Raw genomic sequence first — 19,727 nt, 5'->3', positions numbered from 1 at the left:
GCTTTTGATGATGTATGGTTGGGCATTCACACCGTTTTTTTGCCCATTTTTCAGGAATTATGGGTGGACATTCACACCTTGCAGCTGAACACCTCCTATCCCACTTATGATCATGTGCGGTTTGATTTTCGAAAAGTTTCTTTCATGTTTTCTAGCAATTATTGATGGACATGTAGACCTTCTTGCAGCAGAACACCTCCGCTCCCTCTTTTGATCATACATTGTCAGGCATTCGCACCTTGTCTTACCCACTTTTTACAAACTTTAGTCGAACAGTCACACCTTTTTGCAGCCGAACACCACCTCTCCCGCTTTTGATGATATATGGTCCAGCATTCTTACCTTTTCTAACACATTCTTCAGCAATTATGGTCTGACATTCACACCTACTCAGAGCCGAACACCTCCGCTCCCGCATTTGATGGTGTATAGTCGGGCATTCTCACCCTTTCTCTTCAGCTTTTTACAAATTATGATCTGACATTCACACCTGCTTTTGATAATGTATTGTTAGGCATTCGCACCTTTTTTTTTACCCATTTTTCATGAATTATGGGTGGACATTCACACCTTCTTGCAGCCGAACACCTCCTCTCCCGCTTATGATCATGTGCGGTTTGATATTCGAAAATTTACTTTCTTGTTTTAAAGCAATTATTGATGGACATTCAAACCTTCTTTTTGATGGTGTATAGTCGGGCATTCGCACCTTTTTTTTTTACCCATTTATCAGGTATTATGGGTGGACATTCACACCTTCTTGCAGCTGAACACCTCCTCTCCCACTTATGATCATGTGTGGTTTGATTTTCGAAAATTTTCTTTCATGTTTTCTAGCAATTATTGATGGACATTTAGACCTTCTTGCAGCTGAACACCACCTCTCCCGATTTTGATTATGTATGGACCGGCATTTTTACCTTTTCTAACACATTTTTCAGCAATTATGGTTGGAGATTCACACCTACTCACAGCCGAACAACTCCGCTACCGCATTTGATGGTGTATAGTCGGGCATTCTCACCCTTTCTCATCAGCTTTTTGCAAATTATGATCTGACATTCACACCTACTTGCAGTCGAACAGCTCTGCTCCCGCTTTTGATTATGTATGGTTGGATATTCGAACCTTTTCTTAACTGCTTTTTACAAACTTTGGTTGGACGTTCACACCTTCTTGTAGCCGAACACATGCACTCCTGCTTTTGATGATGTATGGTTGGGCATTCGCACCTTTTTTTTACCCATTTTTCAGGTATTATGGGTGGACATTCACACCTTCTTGCAGCTGAACACCTCCTCTCCCACTTATGATCATGTGTGGTTTGATTTTCGAAAATTTTCTTTCATGTTTTCTAGCAATTATTGATGGACATTTAGACCTTCTTGCAGCTGAACACCACCTCTCCCGATTTTGATTATGTATGGACCGGCATTTTTACCTTTTCGAACACATTTCTAAATTGAGAAAGGAAATTATTTTAGAGGAAGCACTAGAGTTTAGATCCCACATTTGTTGATAGGCATTCATTTATTTCTTCACTTCTGATAAAAATGATAAGACTGACCTAAAGAATTGGAGGCTCATCACACTTTTAAACTTTGACTGTAATCTTTTTAGCAAGCTTTTAACGACACGGATGTCCTCTGTTTTAGAAGAGGTAATTCACCCAGACCAGGCTTGTGCCATCTCAGAGAGACAACTCACCGACAGCCTCGTACTGATTCGAGACATCATTGATTACGCTAGAGACAGAAACACCCGGCTTGTCATCTTAAATTTAGACTTTGAAAAAGCTTTTGATCGGGTCTCTCATCAATATCTCTTTCAGGTGTTGCAGCCATCGAATAGGGCCCGATTGTTCCTACTTGGTGAGATTTGCTTGGTTGAGACGCTTGCTCCCCCCCCTTGCTCCTCGGCTGACCAAGTAGGAACAATCGGGCCCTATTCGATGGCTGCCTTGTCTTTTACTCTGTGCAAAAGACAAGGCAGCCACAAACACCACGGGAACACCGTATTGAGGCTTTGTTCTGACCACTCATTCGGTGTCGCGTTTCTTTCAAGCAATTCTCCCGGTTAGCCCACACTCGGCTCGCTCCCAGAGCTGTGTTAAAGTCTACTTCGCATTCATTCTCTTTTCTCAGCAGATTAAAAGAAAGTTTCATCTTGGGCTCCCTGAAATTTCCATCCTGCACCGCTGTTTGCTTTTTCACAAGAGCAGAGAAGAGCGCACCGTTCCCAGCGGCACTGCAGTACTGGGTCGATGCTTGGAGTGAACGGAGCAAGCTTCTTTTTCAACTCCTATTCTTATAAATCCATTTAATATGTAGTCCTCGTATAGAGGACATATTAAACTGATAAGAACAGATACTACACTTGATCTTAGCCAAAAGGCCGAGAAGCGATAACTGTCCACTGTTTCAGGTCCGAGGGCCCTTGCTGGCACAATGCGCACTTGTAGCAGTGTTCTTTTTATGGCCATAGGTGGCCAGAGTGTCACGTTGCACCTCCGCCCACCCGCTGCACTGAGCACTCTTCAGCCCTTTTAAATGGTATAACTTTGCACTCCCGCACGCTCCAGCAAGCACCATTCAAGCAACAACTTTGCACTCCAGCTTCGAACATCGGCACAGTCGCAACAAGTAAGGCGACTCTACTCAGAGAAGTCACTCTGCACAGTAACAAGATTTCTTTTGCACAGACAGAAAGGGCTTCACCCGCAAAGGTAAAGCCTGCCAAAAATAGAAACAACTCATTAGTGCTGCTCTCCACGAAAGTCTTTAGTAAAAGGCGAAAGACTTGTATGTTATGAAGAGAAACCAGAGTACGATTATCCGTCACTGCGGGAGCAGGGCATCAGGCTAGTTGCCATAGCCACCTTCCCCATGGTGAGCGTTGCTTGGTTGAAACGCTTGCCCCTGTGCAATCGACAAGGCAGCAACAAAAACACCACGGGAACACCGTATTGAGGCTTTGTTCTGACCGCTCATTCGGTGTCGCGTTTCTTTCAAGCAATTCTCCCGGTTAGCCCACACTCGGCTCGCTCCCAGAGCCGTGTTAAAGTCTACTTCGCATTCACTCTCTTTTCTCAGCAGACTCTTGGGATTTTATCTATAAAATGAATTCCTTCACTCAAACTATGTTAAAACTGCTTTGTCCTTCATATTTACCATGTCTAGAAAGATTTAAACAAAAAAAAAAAAACAACGTTGTACTTTGCAGTAAAAGAAAGAGCAAATCTAAAGTTTCAGGAATCCGAGAATAAGCTTACTTTCATGAGTTCTTCACGATTTCGGATTTTGCTATAAAATGAATTCCTTCACTCAAACTAAATTAAAACTGCTAAACCGCTAATCTGTTACATGTAAGGCAGATGTCAAATTCACCGAAATAGGATCTAAGGGTATTCGGCCAATCGAGCTGTAGCAGCTTTGGTAAAAGAGTATAAGTTGAAGAGTTTGTGAATAAAGGTGTGCGCACACATAGTGAGCTGTAGGAAAATAGGCAGGGAGCAATGCCGGCTGGGGTATATGTTCTTGTATGTTGTCTGACTGTTTGATTTGAATGTGTTGTGTAAGTGTCCTGTTGAATGTTACATGTTTGGGCTTTGACACTTCACTGTGGTTGTTAACTGTGTGGTGTGTCCTGAAATGTTATGTGTTTGGGCTGTGTGACATGCTTAATGCTTGTCAGTAGCTACCCACTTATTCATATATAGCAACTGACAACATAAGAAGTCTGGACATACTTTGATAGTAGTTGTAGAAGTATCCTTATTGATAATAGATAAACCAATTCATAGTGATAGAACAGTAGATGAACAGGTGCCTGCACATGTCTCACGAAAATAAAATGGGTGTATGATTGCTGACGGCAGAGCAATACTGCCAAACTTATGAGTTCTTGTGGCAAACTTGATTCAGTGTCTTGACGTGTATACGCTGTTTCGCTGACTTGATTGTCACAAGAAACAAAGTGTGTTTGATAAGATCCGACCATTTTATTACGGGAGGATCAGTATTTATGGATTCTGATGTGACTGATAAACCCATTCGTATCTTAAGCATAATCTAATACGTGAGACAACGCCCTGGCACACAATCAAAAAAAAAAAGAGAGAGCGGTTTTGTGTCCCCACAGTCCATAATGTAGAAAAGAGAGAAAAAAGCCTTTCTGATTTGGTTTGTGTGCTCACAGTGCAGAGTGTAGAGAAAAGAGAGAAAAGAAAGCCGTTTTGGTGTCACGGGTGTTGTGACTTACACACACACATTTCTAAATTGAGAAAGGAAATTATTTTAGAGGAAGCACTAGAGTTTAGATCCCACATTTGTTGATAGGCATTCATTTATTTCTTCACTTCTGATGAAGTTTCAACAATAAACAACAAACTTTGTATTATGAGAAAGAACCAGACTCATTCTTCAGGAATCCGAAAATAAGCTCTATTTTACGAGTTATGCACGAATTCGGATTCTCCTATAAAACGAATTCCTTAACTCTAACCAAGTTAAGACTGCTTTGTCCTTCATATTTATTCATGTCTAATCAAGTTTCAACGATAAACAACGTTGTACTTTGTAGAATGAGAAAGAACTTCTTCAGCAATAAGCATCTCACGACATATGACAAAATACAGATTTTGCTATAAAATTAATTCCTTCTATCAGCCTGACTTAAAACTGTTTGTCCTCCTTATTTATCCACTTCAAATCAAGTTTCAACAATTAAAAAAATGTTGTAGTTTGAGAAAAAACAACTTAATCTTAAGCAATCATTATAAAAAGAGGGTAAGAAAAGGTGCAAATGCCAACCATACATCACTAAAAGGTGGAGCGGAAGTATTCGGCTGCAAGTAGGTGTGAATGTTCGACCATAATTTGTAAAAAGCGGGTAAGAAAAGGTTCGAATGCCCGACTATATATTAACAAAAGTGGGAGGAGAGGTCTTCGGATGAGAGTGGGTGAGAATTTCCAACCATAATCTATAAAATGCGGTGAAAAAAAAGGTGTGAATACCCCATAGAACACTAAAAGGTGAAGCGGAAGTGTTCGGCTGCAAGAAGGTGTGAATGTCCGACTATATTTGGTGAAAAGCAGGTGAAGCAAGGTCTGAATGCCCAACCTTACATCATCAAAAGCGAGATCAGAGGTGTTTGGCTGCAAGAAGGCCATAGTTTGCCAAAAGCGGGTAAGGTGCGAATGACCGATTATACACCATCAACAAAAGTGGGGGCGGAGGTGTTCAGCTGCAAGAAGGTCTGAATGTCCAACAATAATTGCTAGAAAACATGAAAGAGAATTTTTGAATATCAAACCGCACATGATCATAAGCGGCAGAGGAGGTGTGCAGCTGCAAGAAGGTGTGAGTGTCCAACCATAATTACTGAAAAATGGGTAAGAAAAGGTTTGAATGCCCAACCATGCATCATCAAAAGCAGGAGTGGATGTGTTCGGCTACAAGAAGGTTTGAATGTCCAACCATAGTTTGTAAAAAGCGGGTAAGAAAAGGTTCGAATGCCCGAACATACACCATCAAAAGCAGAAGCGGAGGTGTTCAGCTGAAAGAAGGTCTGAATGTCCATCAGTAATTGCTAGAAAACATGAAAGAAAATTTTTGAATATCAAACCACACATGATCATAAGTGGGAGAGGAGGTGTTCAGCTGCAAGAAGGTGTGAATGTCCACCCATAATTACTGAAAAATGGGTAAGAAAAGGTGCAAGTGCCAACCATACATCACTAAAAGGTGAAGCGGAAGTATTCGGCTGCAAGTAGGTGCGAATGCTTGACAATGTATGATCAAAAGAGGGAGCGGAGGTTTTCGGCTGCAAGGTCTGAATGTCCAACCATAATTTGTAAAAACCGGGGAAGAAAAGGCTCGAAAGCCCGACTATACACCATCAAAAGCGAGAGCGGAGGTGTTCGGCTGCAAGTAGGTGTGAATGTTCGACCAAAATTTGTAAAAAGCGGGTAAGAAAAGGTTCGAATGCCCGACTATATATTAACCAAAGCAGGAGGAGAGGTCTTCGGATAAGAGTGGGTGAGAATTTCCAACCATAATCTATAAAATGCGGTGAAAAAAAAGGTGTGAATACCCCATAGAACACTAAAAGGTGGAGCAGAAGTGTTCGGCTGCAAGAAGGTGTGACTGTTCGACTATATTTGGTGAAAAGCAGGTGAAGCAAGGTCTGAATGCCCAACCTTACATCATCAAAAACGAGATCAGAGGTGTTTGGCTGCAAGAAGGCCATAGTTTGCCAAAAGCGGGTAAGCTGCGAATGACCGACTAAATATCAACAAAAGTGGGGGAGGAGGTCTTCGGATGCAAGTGGGTACAAGTATGGTGGAGAGGAAGCTGTGAATGGCCGACCATAGTAAAAAGCGGGTGAGAAAAGGTGCGAATGTCCAATCATACATGATCAAAACAGGGAGCGGAGGTGTTTGGCTGCGACAAGGTGTGTATGTCCACCCATAATTAATGAAAAGTGGGCAACAAGTAGGTTTGAATACCCATCATCAAAAGCAGGAGTGGATGTGTTCGGCTACAAGAAGGTTTGAATGTCTGACCATAGTTTGTAAAAAGCGGGTAAGAAAAGGTTCGAGTGCCCGAACATACACCATCAAAAGAGGGAGCGGAGGTGTTCCGCTGTAAGACGGTGTGAATGTCCAACAATAGTTGGTAAAAAGCGGGTAAGAAAAGGTTAAAATACCCGACTGTACACAATCAATAGCGGGAGCGGAGTTGTTCGGCTACAAGAAGGTGTGAAAGTCCGACCATGGTTTGTAAAAAGCGGGTAAGAAAAGGTGCGAATGCCCGACAATGTATGATCAAAAGAGGGAGTGGAGGTTTTCGGCTGCAAGAAGGTCTGAATGTCCAACCATAATTTGTAAAAACTGGGGAAGAAAAGGCTCGAAAGCCCGACTATACACCATCAAAAGTGGGAGCGGAGGTGTTCAGCTTCAAGACGGTCTGAATGTCCATCAATAATTGCTAGAAAACATGAAAGAAAATTTTCGAATATCAAACTGCACATGATCATAAGCAGGAGAGGAGGTGTTCAGCTGCAAGAAGGTGTGAATGTCTACCCATAATTACTGAAAAATGGGTAAGAAAAGGTGCGAATGCCTAACCATACATCATCAAAAGAGGGAGCGGAGGTGTTCCGCTGTAAGACGGTGTGAATGTCCGACCATAGATGGTAAAAAGCGGGTAAGAAAAGGTTAAATTACCCGACTGTACACAATCAAAAGAGGGAGCGGAGTTGTTCAGCTAAGAGAAGGTGTGAAAGTCCGACCTTGGTTTGTAAAAAGCGGGTAAGAAAAGGTTCGTATGCCCGAATATACACCATCAAAAGCGGAAGCGGAGGTGTTCGGCTGCAAGATATTGTGAACGTCCGACCAAAGTTTGTAAAAAGCAGTTAAGAAAAGGTTTGAATATCTAACCAAACATAAGAATGAGTCTTTTCCGCTGTAGAATGCCCAACTATAGACCATCAAATGCAGGAGCGGAGGTGTTCGGCTCTGAGTAGGTGTGAATGTCCGACCATAATTGCTGAAGAATGTGTTAGAAAAGGTAAGAATGCTGGACCATACATCATCAAAAGCGGTAGAGGTGGTGTTCGTCTGCAAAAAGGTGTGACTGTTCGACTAAAGTTTGTAAAAAGTGGGTAAGACAAGGTGCGAATGCCTGACAATGTATGATCAAAAGCGGGAACGGAGGTGTTCAGCTGCAAGAAGGTCTAAATGTCCATCAATAATTGCTAGAAAACATGAAAGAAACTTTTCGAAAATCAAACCGCACATGATCATAAGTGGGATAGGAGGTGTTCAGCTAAAAGGTGTTAATGTCCACCCATAATTCCTGAAAAATGGGCAAAAAAAAGGTGTGAATGCCCAACCATACATCATCAAAAGCAGGAGTGCATGTGTTCGGCTACAAGAAGGTGTGAACGTCCAACCAAAGTTTGTAAAAAGCAGTTAAGAAAAGGTTCGAATATCCAACCATACATAATGAAAAGCGGGAGCAGAGCTGTTCGACTGCAAGTAGGTGTGAATGTCAGATCATAATTTGCAAAAAGCTGATGAGAAAGGGTGAGAATGCCCGACTATACATCATCAAATGCCGGAGCGGAGTTGTTCGGCTGTGAGTAGGTGTGAATCTCCGACCATAATTGCTGAAAAATGTGTTAGAAAAGGTAAAAATGCCGGTCCATACATCATCAAAAGCGAGAGAGGTTGTGTTCGGCTGCAAGTAGGTGTGAATGTCCAGCCATAATTACTCACAAACGGGTAAGAAAAGGTAGTATTGCCAGACCATATATGATCAAAACAGGGAGCGGAGGTGGTTCAGCTGCAAGAAGGTTTGAATGTCAAACTAAAGTTCAAATATATTAACAAAAGCGGGAGGAGAGGTCTTTGGATGAAAGTGGTTGAAAATTTCAAACCATAATGTATAAAATGCGGTGAAAAAAAAGGTGTGATAGAACACTAAAAGGTGGAGCGGAAGTGTTCGGCTGCAAGAAGGTGTGAATGTCCGACTATATTTGGTGAAAAGCAGGTGAAGCAAGGTCTGAATGCCCAACCTTACATCATCAAAAGCATGATCAGAGTTGTTTGGCTGCAAGAAGGCCATAGTTTGCCAAAAGCGGGTAAGGTGCGAATGTCCGACTAAATATCAACAAAATTTGGGGCGGAGGTTTTCGGATGCAAGTGGGTGTGAATATCCCACCATACAAGTATGGTGGAGAGGAAGCTGTGAATAGCCGACCATAGTTTGGAAAAAGCGGGTAAGAAAAGGTTTGAATGCCCGATCATACACCATCAAAAGAGGGAGCGGAGGTGTTCCGCTGTACGAAGGTGTGAATGTCCGACCATACTTGGTAAAAAGCGAGTAAGAAAAGGTTAAAATACCCGACTGTACACAATCAATAGCGGGAGCGGATGTGTTCGGCTACAAGAAGGTGTGACAGTCCAACCATGGTTTGTAAAAAGCGGGTAAGAAAAGGTGCGAATGTCCGACAATGTATGATCAAAAGAGAGAGCGGAGGTTTTCGGATACACGAAGGTTTGAATGTCCTACCATAGTTTGTAAATAGCGGGTAAGAAAAGGTTCGAATGCCCGACTATACACCATAAAAAGCGGGAGCGGAGGTGTTCCGCTGTAAGACGGTGTGAATGTCCGACCATAGTTGGTAAAAAGCGGGTAAGAAAAGGTTTGAATGCCCGAACATACACCAAAGGTTAAAATACCCGACTGTACACAATCAATAGCGGGAGCGGAGTTGTTCGGCTACAAGAAGGTGTGAAAGTCCGACCATGGTTTGTAAAAAGCAGTTAAGAAAAGGTTCGAATATCCAACCAAACATAATCAAAAGCGGGAGCAGAGCTGTTCGACTGCAAGTAGGTGTGAATGTCCAGCCATAATTACTCACAAACGGGGGAAGAAAAGGTAGTATTGCCAGACCATACATGATCAAAACAGGGAGTGGAGGTTCAGCTGCAAGGTGTGAATGTCTGACTATAGTTTGTAAAAAGCGGGTAAGACAAGGTGCGAATGCCCAACAATGTATGATCAAAAGAGAGAGCGGAGGTGTTCGGCTGCAAGGTCTGAATGTCCAACCATAATTTGTAAAAACCGGGTAAGAAAAGGCTCGAAAGCCCGACTATACATCATCAAAAGCGGGAGCGGAGGTGTTCAGCTGCAAGAAGGTGTGAATGTTCGACTAAAGTTTGTAAAAAGCTGGTAAGACAAGGAGCGATGTCCCGACATTGTATGATCAAAAGCGGGAGCGGAGGTGTCCAGCTGTGAGTAGGTGTGAATGTCCAACCATAATTGCTGAAAAATGTGTTAGAAAAGGTAAGAATACTGGACCATACATCATCAAAAGCGGGAGAGGTGGTGTTCGGCTGCAAGAAGGTGTGAAAGTCCGACAATGGTTTGTAAAAAGCGGGTAAAAAAAGGTTCGAATGCCCGAATATACATCATCAAAAGCGGAAGCGGAGGTGTTCGGATGCAAGAAGATGTGAACGTCCGACCAAAGTTTGTAAAAAGCAGTGAAAAGCGAGAAAAAGCATTTCGTGAGTTCTGCATGATTTGGGATTTTGCTTATAAAATGCATTACTTCACTCAAACTATGTTAAAACTGATTTGTCCTTCATATTTACCATGTCTAGAAATATTTAAACAAAAAAACAACGTTGTACTTTGCAGTAAAAGAAAGAGCAAATCTAAAGTTTCAGGAATCCGAGTATAAGCCTGCTTTCATGAGTTCTGCACGATTTCGGATTTTGCTATAAAATGAATTGCTTTGCTCAAACCAAGTTAAAACTGCTTTGTCCTTCCATATTCATCAAAGTCTAGATCGACTTCAACAAAGAAAAACATTGGACTTTGCAGTAGAAGAAGTTGAAATCCATCTACACATTGATAAATATGAAGGACAAAGCAGTTCCCACTTGCCCATAAGAAAATAAGCTTATTCTCGGATTCTGATCCTTCAGTGTTGCTCTTTCTTCTACTGCAAAATACAATGTTGTTCTTTGTTGAAGTTGATCTAGACATTGATAAACATGAAGGAAAAAGCAGTTTTAACTTGGTTTGAGTGAATGAATTCATTTTATACATAAAATCCGAAATCGTGCAGAACTCATGAAAATAAGCTTATTCTCGGATTCCTAAAACTTTTGATTGGCTCTTTCTTTTACTGCAAAGTACAACGTTGTTTTTTTGTTTAAATCTATCGAGACATTGATAAATATGAAGGTAAAAGCCGTTTTAACATAGTTTGAGTGAAGGAATTGATTTTATAGATAAAATCCCAAATCATGCAGAACTCCTCAAAAGGGGCGTATGGCTTAATCACAAGTGTGGTTCTTTCTCATTCAGGGTAGTATGAGGAAGTTTATGCTTGAAATATATGTAGAAATGGGTACATATGAAATACAAAGCAGTGTTAACTTAGTTTGAGTGAAGGAATTCATTTTATACATAAAATCCCAAATCATGCAGAACGTATGAAAAGAAGCTTATTCTCGGATTCCTGATCCTTCAGTTTTGCTCTTTCTTCTACTGCAAAATACAATGTTGTTCTTTGTTGAAGTCGATCTAGACATTGATAAATATGAAGGAAAAAGCAGTTTTAACTTGGTTTGAGTGAATGAATTCATTTTATACATAAAATCCGAAATCGTGCAGAACTCGTGAAAATAAGCTTATTCTCGGATTCCTAAAACTTTTGATTTGCTCTTTCTTTTATTGCAAAGTACAACGTTGTTTTTTGTTTAAATCTATCGAGACATTGATAAATATGAAGGTAAAAGCCGTTTTAACATAGTTTGAGTGAAGGAATTAATTTTATAGATAAAATCCCAAATCATGCGGAACTCCTCAAAAGGGAGGTATGGCTTAATCACAAGTGTGGCTCTTTCTCATTCAGGGTAATATGAGGAAGTTTATGCTTGAAATATATGTAGAAATGGGTACATATGAAGGACAAAGCAGTGTTAACTTAGTTTGCGTGAAGAAATTCATTTTATACATAAAATCCGAAATCGTGCAGAACTCATGAAAATAAGCTTATTCTCGGATTCCTAAAACTTTTGATTTGCACTTTCTTTTACTGCAATGTACAACGTTGTTTTTTGTTGAAATCTATCTAGACATTGATAAATACCAGCCGAAACTCTGCTGCCGCTTTTGATAATTTATGGTTGGGCATTCTTACCTTTTCTTACCCGCTTTTTACAAATTATGAACTTACATTCACACCTACTTGCAGTCGAACACCTTCTCATGTGCGGTTGGGCTTTCGCACCTTTTCTTACCCATTTTTCAGTAATTATGGGTGGACATTCAGACCTTCTTGCAGCCGAAAACCTCCGCTCCTCTTTTGATCATACATTGTCGGGCATTCACACCTTGTCTTACCCGCTTTTTACAAACTTTAGTCGGACATTCAAACCTTCTTGCAGCTGAACCACCTCCGCTCCCTGTTTTGATCATATATGGTCTGGCAATAGTACCTTTTCTTACCCGTTTGTGAGTAATTATGGCTGGACATTCACACCTACTTGCAGCCGAAAAACCACCTCTCCCGCTTTTGATGATGTATTGTCCGGCATTCTAGTCTTTTCTATCACATTTTTCAGCAATTATGATCTGACATTCACACCTACTTGCAGTCGAACAGCTCTGCTCCCGCTTTTGATTATGTTCGGTTGGATATTCAAACCTTTTCTTAACTGCTTTTTACAAACTTTGGTCGGACGTTCACACCTTCTTGCAGCCGAATACCCCCGCTTCCGCTTTTGATGGTATATATTCGGGTATTCGAACCTTCTCTTACCCGCTTTTTACAAACCATGGTTGGACTTTCATACCTTCTTGTAGCTGAACAACTCCACTCCTGCTTTTGATGATTTATGGTTGGACATTCGCATCTTTTCCTACCCATTTTTCAGTAATTATGGGTGGATATTCACATCTTCTTGCAGCTGAACACCTCCTCTCCCGCTAATGATCATGTAAGGTTTGATATTCGAAAATGTTCTTTCATGTTTTAAAGCAATTATTAATGGACATTCACACCTACTTGCAGCCGAACACCACCTCTCCCGCTTTTGATGATGTATGGACCGGCATTCTTACCTTTTCTAACACATTTTTCAGCAATTATGGTTGGAGAATCACACCTACTCACAACCGAACAACTCCGCTACCGCATTTGATGGTGTATAGTCGGGATTTCTCACCCTTTCTCATCAGCTTTTTGCAAATTATTCTCTGACATTCACACCTTCTTGCAGTCGAACAGCTCTGCTCCCGCTTTTGATTATGTTTGGTTAGATATTCGAACCTTTTCTTAACTGCTTTTTTACAAACTTTGGTCGGACGTTCACACCTTCTTGCAGCCGAACACCTCCGCTCCCTCTTTTGTTGGTGTATGTTCGGGCATTCGAACCTTTTCTTACCCGCTTTTTACAAACCAGGGTCGGACTTTCACACCTTTTAGTAGCCGAACAACTCCGCTCCCGCTATTGATTGTGTACAGTCGGGTATTTTAACCTTTTCTTACCCGCTTTTTACCAACTATGGTCGGACATTCACACCTTCGTACAGCGGAACACCTCCGCTCCCTCTTTTGATGGTGTATGTTCGGGTATTCAAACCTTTTCTTACCCGCTTTTTCCAATCTATGGTCGGCTATTCACAGCTTCCTCTCCACCATACTTGTATGGTTGGATATTCACACCCACTTGCATCCGAAGACCTCTGCCCCAAATTTTGTTGATATTTAGTCGGACATTCGCACCTTACCCGCTTTTGGCAAACTATGGCCTTCTTGCAGCCAAACACCTCTGATCTCGCTTTTGATGATGTAAGGTTGGGCATTCAGACCTTGCTTCACCTGCTTTTCACCAAATATAGTCGGATATTCACACCTTCTTGCAGCCAAACACTTCCGCTCCACCTTTTAGTGTTCTATCACACCTTTTTTTCACCGCATTATATACATTATGGTTGGAAATTTTCAACCACTCTCATCCGAAGACCTCTCCTCCCGCTTTCTTTAATATATTTGAACTTTAGTCGGACATTCAAACCTTCTTGCAGCTGAACCACCTCCGCTCCCTGTTTTGATCATATATGGTCTGGCAATACTACCTTTTCTTACCCGTTTGTGAGTAATTATGGCTGGACATTCACACCTACTTGCAGCCGAACACAACCTCTCTCGCTTTTGATGATGTATGGACCGGCATTTTTACCTATTCTAACACATTTTTCAGCAATTATGGTCGGAGATTCACACCTACTCATAGCCGAACAACTCCGCTCCCGCATTTGATGATGTATAGTCGGGCATTCTCACCCTTTCTAATCAGCTTTTTGCAAATTATGATCTGACATTCACACCTACTTCCAGTCGAACAGCTCTGCTCCCGCTTTTGATTATGTTTGGTTAGATATTCAAACCTTTTCTTAACTGCTTTTTACAAACTTTGGTCGGACGTTCACAATATCTTGCAGCCGAACACCTCCGCTTCCGCTTTTGATGGTGTATATTCGGGCATACGAACCTTTTCTTACCCGCTTTTTACAAACCAAGGTCGGACTTTCACACCTTCTCTTAGCTGAACAACTCCGTTCCCTCTTTTGATTGTGTACAGTCGGGTAATTTAACCTTTTCTTACCCGCTTTTTACCATCTATGGTTGGACATTCACACCGTCTTACAGCGGAACACCTCCGCTCCCTCTTTTGATGATGTATGGTTAGGCATTCGCACCTTTTCTTACCCATTTTTCAGTAATTATGGGTAGACATTCGGACCTTCTTGCAGCTGAACACCTCCTCTCCCGCTTATGATCATGTGCAGTTTGATATTCGAAAATTTTCTTTCATGTTTTCTAGCAATTATTGATGGACATTCAGACCGTCTTGCAGCTGAACACCTCCGCTCCCACTTTTGATGGTGTATAGTCGGGCTTTCGAGCCTTTTCTTCCCCGGTTTTTACAAATTATGGTTGTACATTCAGACCTTCTTGCAGCCGAAAACCTCCACTCCCTCTTATGATCATACATTGTCGGGCATTCGCACCTTTTCTTACCCACTTTTTACAAACCATGGTCGGACTTTCACACCTTTTAGTAGCCGAACAACTCCGCTCCCGCTATTGATTGTGTACAGTCGGGTATTTTAACCTTTTCTTACCCGCTTTTTACCAACTATGGTTGGACATTCACACCTTCTTAAAGCAGAACACCTCCGCTCCCTGTTTTGATTATGTATGGTTTGACATTCGCACCTTCTCTCACCCGCCTTTTACTATGGTCGGCCATTCACAGCTTCCTCTCCACCATACTTGTATGGTGGGATATTCACACCCACTTGCATCCGAAGACCTCCGCCCTCACTTTTGTTGATATTTAATCGGTCATTCGCACCTTACCCGCTTTTGGCAAACTATGGCCTTCTTGCAGCCAAACACCTCTGATCTCGCTTTTGATGATGTAAGGTTGGGCATTCAGACCTTGCTTCACCTGCTTTTCACCAAATATAGTCGGACATTCACACCCACTTGCATCCGAAGACCTCCGCCCCAAATTTTTTTGATATTTAGTCGGACATTCGCACCTTACCCGCTTTTGGCAAACTATGGCCTTCTTGCAGCCAAACACCTCTGATCTCGCTTTTTATGATGTAAGGTTGGGCATTCAGACCTTGCTTCACCTGCTTTTCACCAAATATAGTCGGACATTCACACCTTCTTGCAGCCGAACACTTCCGCTCCACCTTTTAGTGTTCTATCACACCTTTTTTTCACCGCATTTTATACATTATGGTTGGAAATTTTCAACCACTCTCATCCGAAGACCTCTCCTCCCGCTTTTGTTAATATATTTGAACTTTAGTCGGACATTCAAACCTTCTTGCAGCTGAACCACCTCCGCTCCCTGTTTTGATCATATATGGTCTGGCAATACTACCTTTTCTTACCCGTTTGTGAGTAATTATGGCTGGACATTCACACCTACTTGCAGCCGAACACAACCTCTCTCACTTTTGATGATGTATGGACCGGCATTCTTACCTTTTCTAACACATTTTTCAGCAATTATGGTCGGAGATTCACACCTACTCACAGCCGAACAACTCCGCTCCCGCATTTGATGGTGTATAGTCGGGCATTCTCACCCTTTCTCATCAGCTTTTTGCAAATTATGATCTGACATTCACACCTACTTGCAGTCGAACAGCTCTGCTCCCGCTTTTGATTATGTATGGTTGGATATTCGAACCTTTTCTTAATTGATTTTTACAAACTTTGGTTGGACGTTCACACCTTCTTGTAGCCGAACACATGCACTCCTGCTTTTGATGATGTATGGTTGGGCATTCGCACCTTTTTTTTACCCATTTTTCAGGAATTATGGGTGGACATTCACACCTTCTTACAGCTGAACACCTCCTCTCCCACTTATGATCATGTGTGGTTTGATTTTCGAAAATTTTCTTTCATGTTTTCTAGCAATTATTGATGGACATTTAGACCTTCTTGCAGCTGAACATCACCTCTCCCGATTTTGATTATGTATGGACCGGCATTTTTACCTTTTCTAACACATTTTTCAGCAATTATGGTTGGAGATTCACACCTACTCACAGCCGAACAACTCCGCTACCGCATTTGATGGTGTATAGTCGGGCATTCTCACCCTTTCTCATCAGCTTTTTGCAAATTATGATCTGACATTCACACCTACTTGCAGTCGAACAGCTCTGCTCCCGCTTTTGATTATGTATGGTTGGATATTCGAACCTTTTCTTAACTGCTTTTTACAAACTTTGGTTGGACGTTCACACCTTCTTGTAGCCGAACACATGCACTCCTGCTTTTGATGATGTATGGTTGGGCATTCGCACCTTTTTTTTACCCATTTTTCAGGTATTATGGGTGGACATTCACACCTTCTTGCAGCTGAACACCTCCTCTCCCACTTATGATCATGTGTGGTTTGATTTTCGAAAATTTTCTTTCATGTTTTCTAGCAATTATTGATGGACATTTAGACCTTCTTGCAAATGAACACCACCTCTCCCGATTTTGATTATGTATGGACCGGCATTTTTACCTTTTCTAACACATTTTTCAGCAATTATGGTTGGAGATTCACACCTACTCACAGCCGAACAACTCCGCTACCGCATTTGATGGTGTATAGTCGGGCATTCTCACCCTTTCTCATCAGCTTTTTGCAAATTATGATCTGACATTCACACCTACTTGCAGTCGAACAGCTCTTCTCCCGCTTTTGATTATGTATGGTTGGATATTCGAACCTTTTCTTAACTGCTTTTTACAAACTTTGGTTGGACGTTCACACCTTCTTGTAGCCGAACACATGCACTCCTGCTTTTGATGATGTATGGTTGGGCATTCGCACCTTTTTTTTACCCATTTTTCAGGTATTATGGGTGGACATTCACACCTTCTTGCAGCTGAACACCTCCTCTCCCACTTATGATCATGTGTGGTTTGATTTTCGAAAATTTTCTTTCATGTTTTCTAGCAATTATTGATGGACATTTAGACCTTGCAGCTGAACACCACCTCTCCCGATTTTGATGATGTATGGACCGGCATTTTTACCTTTTCTAACAAATTTTTCAGCAATTATGGTTGGAGATTCACACCTACTCACAGCCGAACAACTCCGCTACCGCATTTGATGGTGTATAGTCGGGCATTCTCACCCTTTCTCATCAGCTTTTTGCAAATTATGATCTGACATTCACACCTACTTCCAGTCGAACAGCTCTGCTCCCGCTTTTGATTATGTTTGGTTAGATATTCGAACCTTTTCTTAACTGCTTTTTACAAACTTTGGTCGGACGTTCACAATATCTTGCAGCCGAACACCTCCGCTTCCGCTTTTGATGGTGTATATTCGGGCATACGAACCTTTTCTTACCCGCTTTTTACAAACCAAGGTCGGACTTTCACACCTTCTCTTAGCTGAACAACTCTGCTCCCTCTTTTGATTGTGTACAGTCAGGTAATTTAACCTTTTCTTACCCGCTTTTTACCATCTATGGTCGGACATTCACACCGTCTTACAGCGGAACACCTCCGCTCCCTCTTTTGATGATGTATGGTTAGGCATTCGCACCTTTTCTTACCCATTTTTCAGTAATTATGGGTAGACATTCACACCTTCTTGCAGCTGAACACCTCCTCTCCCGCTTATGATCATGTGCAGTTTGATATTCGAAAATTTTCTTTCATGTTTTCTAGCAATTATTGATGGACATTCAGACCGTCTTGCAGCTGAACACCTCCGCTCCCACTTTTGATGGTGTATAGTCGGGCTTTCGAGCCTTTTCTTCCCCGTTTTTTACAAATTATGGTTGGACATTCAGACCTTCTTGCAGCCGAAAACCTCCACTCCCTCTTTTGATCATACATTGTCGGGCATTCGCAGCTTTTCTTACCCGCTTTTTACAAACCATGGTCGGACTTGCACACCTTTTAGTAGCCGAACAACTCCGCTCCCGCTATTGATTGTGTACAGTCGGGTATTTTAACCTTTTCTTACCCGCTTTTTACCAACTATGGTTGGACATTCACACCTTCTTACAGCAGAACACCTCCGCTCCCTGTTTTGATTATGTATGGTTTGACATTCGCACCTTCTCTCACCCGCCTTTTACTATGGTCGGCCATTCACAGCTTCCTCTCCACCATACTTGTATGGTGGGATATTCACACCCACTTGCATCCGAAGAGCTCCGCTTCCGCTTTTGATGGGAACTGACAACATAAGAAGTCCGGACATACTTTGATAGTATATGAATAAGTGGGTAGCTACTGACAAGCATTAAGCATGTCACACAGCCCAAACATATAACATTTCAGGACACACCACACAGTTAACAACCACAGTGAAGCGTGCCAAAGCCCAAACATGTAACATTCAACAGGACACTTACACAACACATTCAAATCAAACAGTCAGACAACATACAAGAATATATACCCCAGCCGGCATTGCTCCCTGCCTATTTTCCTACAGCACACTATGTGTGCGCACACCTTTATTCACAAACTCTTCAACTTATACTCTTTTACCGAAGCTGCTACAGCTCGATTGGCCGAATACCCTTTGATCCTATTTCGGTGAATTTGACATCTGCCTTACATATAACAGATTAGCGGTTTAGCAGTTTTAATTTAGTTTGAGTGAAGGAATTCATTTTATAGCAAAATCCGAAATCGTGAAGAACTCATGAAAGTAAGCTTATTCTCGGATTCCTGAAACTTTAGATTTGCTCTTTCTTTTACTGCAAAGTACAACGTTGTTTTTTTTGTTTAAATCTTTCTAGACATGGTAAATATTAAGGACAAAGCAGTTTTCACATAGTTTGAGTGAAGGAATTCATTTTATAGATAAAATCCCAAGAGTCTGCTGAGAAAAGAGGGTGAATGCGAAGTAGACTTTAACACGGCTATGGGAGCGAGCCGAGTGTGGGCTAACCAGGAGAATTGCTTGAAAGAAACGCGACCCCGAATGAGCGGTCAGAACAAAGCCTCAATACGGGATTCTCGTGGTGTTTTTGTTGCTGCCTTGTCTTTTGCACAGAGTAAAAGACAAGGCAGCCATCGAATAGGGCCCGATTGTTCCTACTTGGTCAGCCGAGGAGCGGGGGGGGGGGGGGGGGGCAAGCGTCTCAACCAAGCAAAGCTCACCATGGGGAAGGTGGCTATGCCAACAAGCCTGATGCCCTGCTCCCGCAGTGACGGATAACCGTACTCTGGTTTCTCTTCATAACGTACAAGTCTTTCGCCTTTTACTAAAGATTTCTGTGGAGAGCAGCACTAATGAGTTGTTTCTATTTTTGGCAGGCTTTACCTTTGCGGGTGAAGCCCTTTCTGTCCGTGCAAAAGAAATCTTGTTACTGTGCAGAGTGACTTCTCTGAGTAGAGTCGACTTACTTGTTGCGACTGTGCCGATGTTCGAAGCTGGAGTGCAAAGTTGTTGCTTGAATGGTGCTGGAGCGTGCGGGAGTGCAAAGTTATACCATTTAAAAGGGCTGAAGAGTGCTCAGTGCAGCGGGTGGGCGACACTCTGGCCACCTTGAAAACCGAGGTTACATCCACTACCAGGGGCAGCCCAAGTTCTGCCGCAAGTGTGGTGAGCATGGGCACCTGGTTGAGGCTTGTACCA

At 42.1% G+C, this 19,727-nt stretch overlaps 3 non-coding genes across 3 annotated transcripts; 1 reads left to right on the top strand and 2 right to left on the bottom strand.

Annotated features, from left to right (window-relative positions):
* Positions 1-2,222: 2,222 nt before the first annotated feature.
* LOC140274216 (U2 spliceosomal RNA) lies at positions 2,223-2,406 on the bottom strand. Its single transcript, XR_011908190.1, has one exon. It is a non-coding gene; the product is annotated as a U2 spliceosomal RNA (small nuclear RNA).
* Positions 2,407-2,714: 308 nt separating this feature from the next.
* On the bottom strand, positions 2,715-2,828 carry LOC140274310 (U5 spliceosomal RNA). The gene has a single exon (XR_011908275.1). It is a non-coding gene; the product is annotated as a U5 spliceosomal RNA (small nuclear RNA).
* Positions 2,829-19,309: 16,481 nt separating this feature from the next.
* Positions 19,310-19,423, top strand: LOC140274175 (U5 spliceosomal RNA). Its single transcript, XR_011908152.1, has one exon. It is a non-coding gene; the product is annotated as a U5 spliceosomal RNA (small nuclear RNA).
* Positions 19,424-19,727: the final 304 nt, after the last annotated feature.

Source organism: Leuresthes tenuis, unplaced genomic scaffold, assembly GCF_036924035.1.
Source record: "Leuresthes tenuis unplaced genomic scaffold, fLeuTen1.0.hap1 SCAF_17, whole genome shotgun sequence".
Taxonomy (NCBI): Eukaryota; Metazoa; Chordata; class Actinopteri; order Atheriniformes; family Atherinopsidae; genus Leuresthes; species Leuresthes tenuis.
This window is presented reverse-complemented; position numbering and strand designations above follow the sequence as displayed.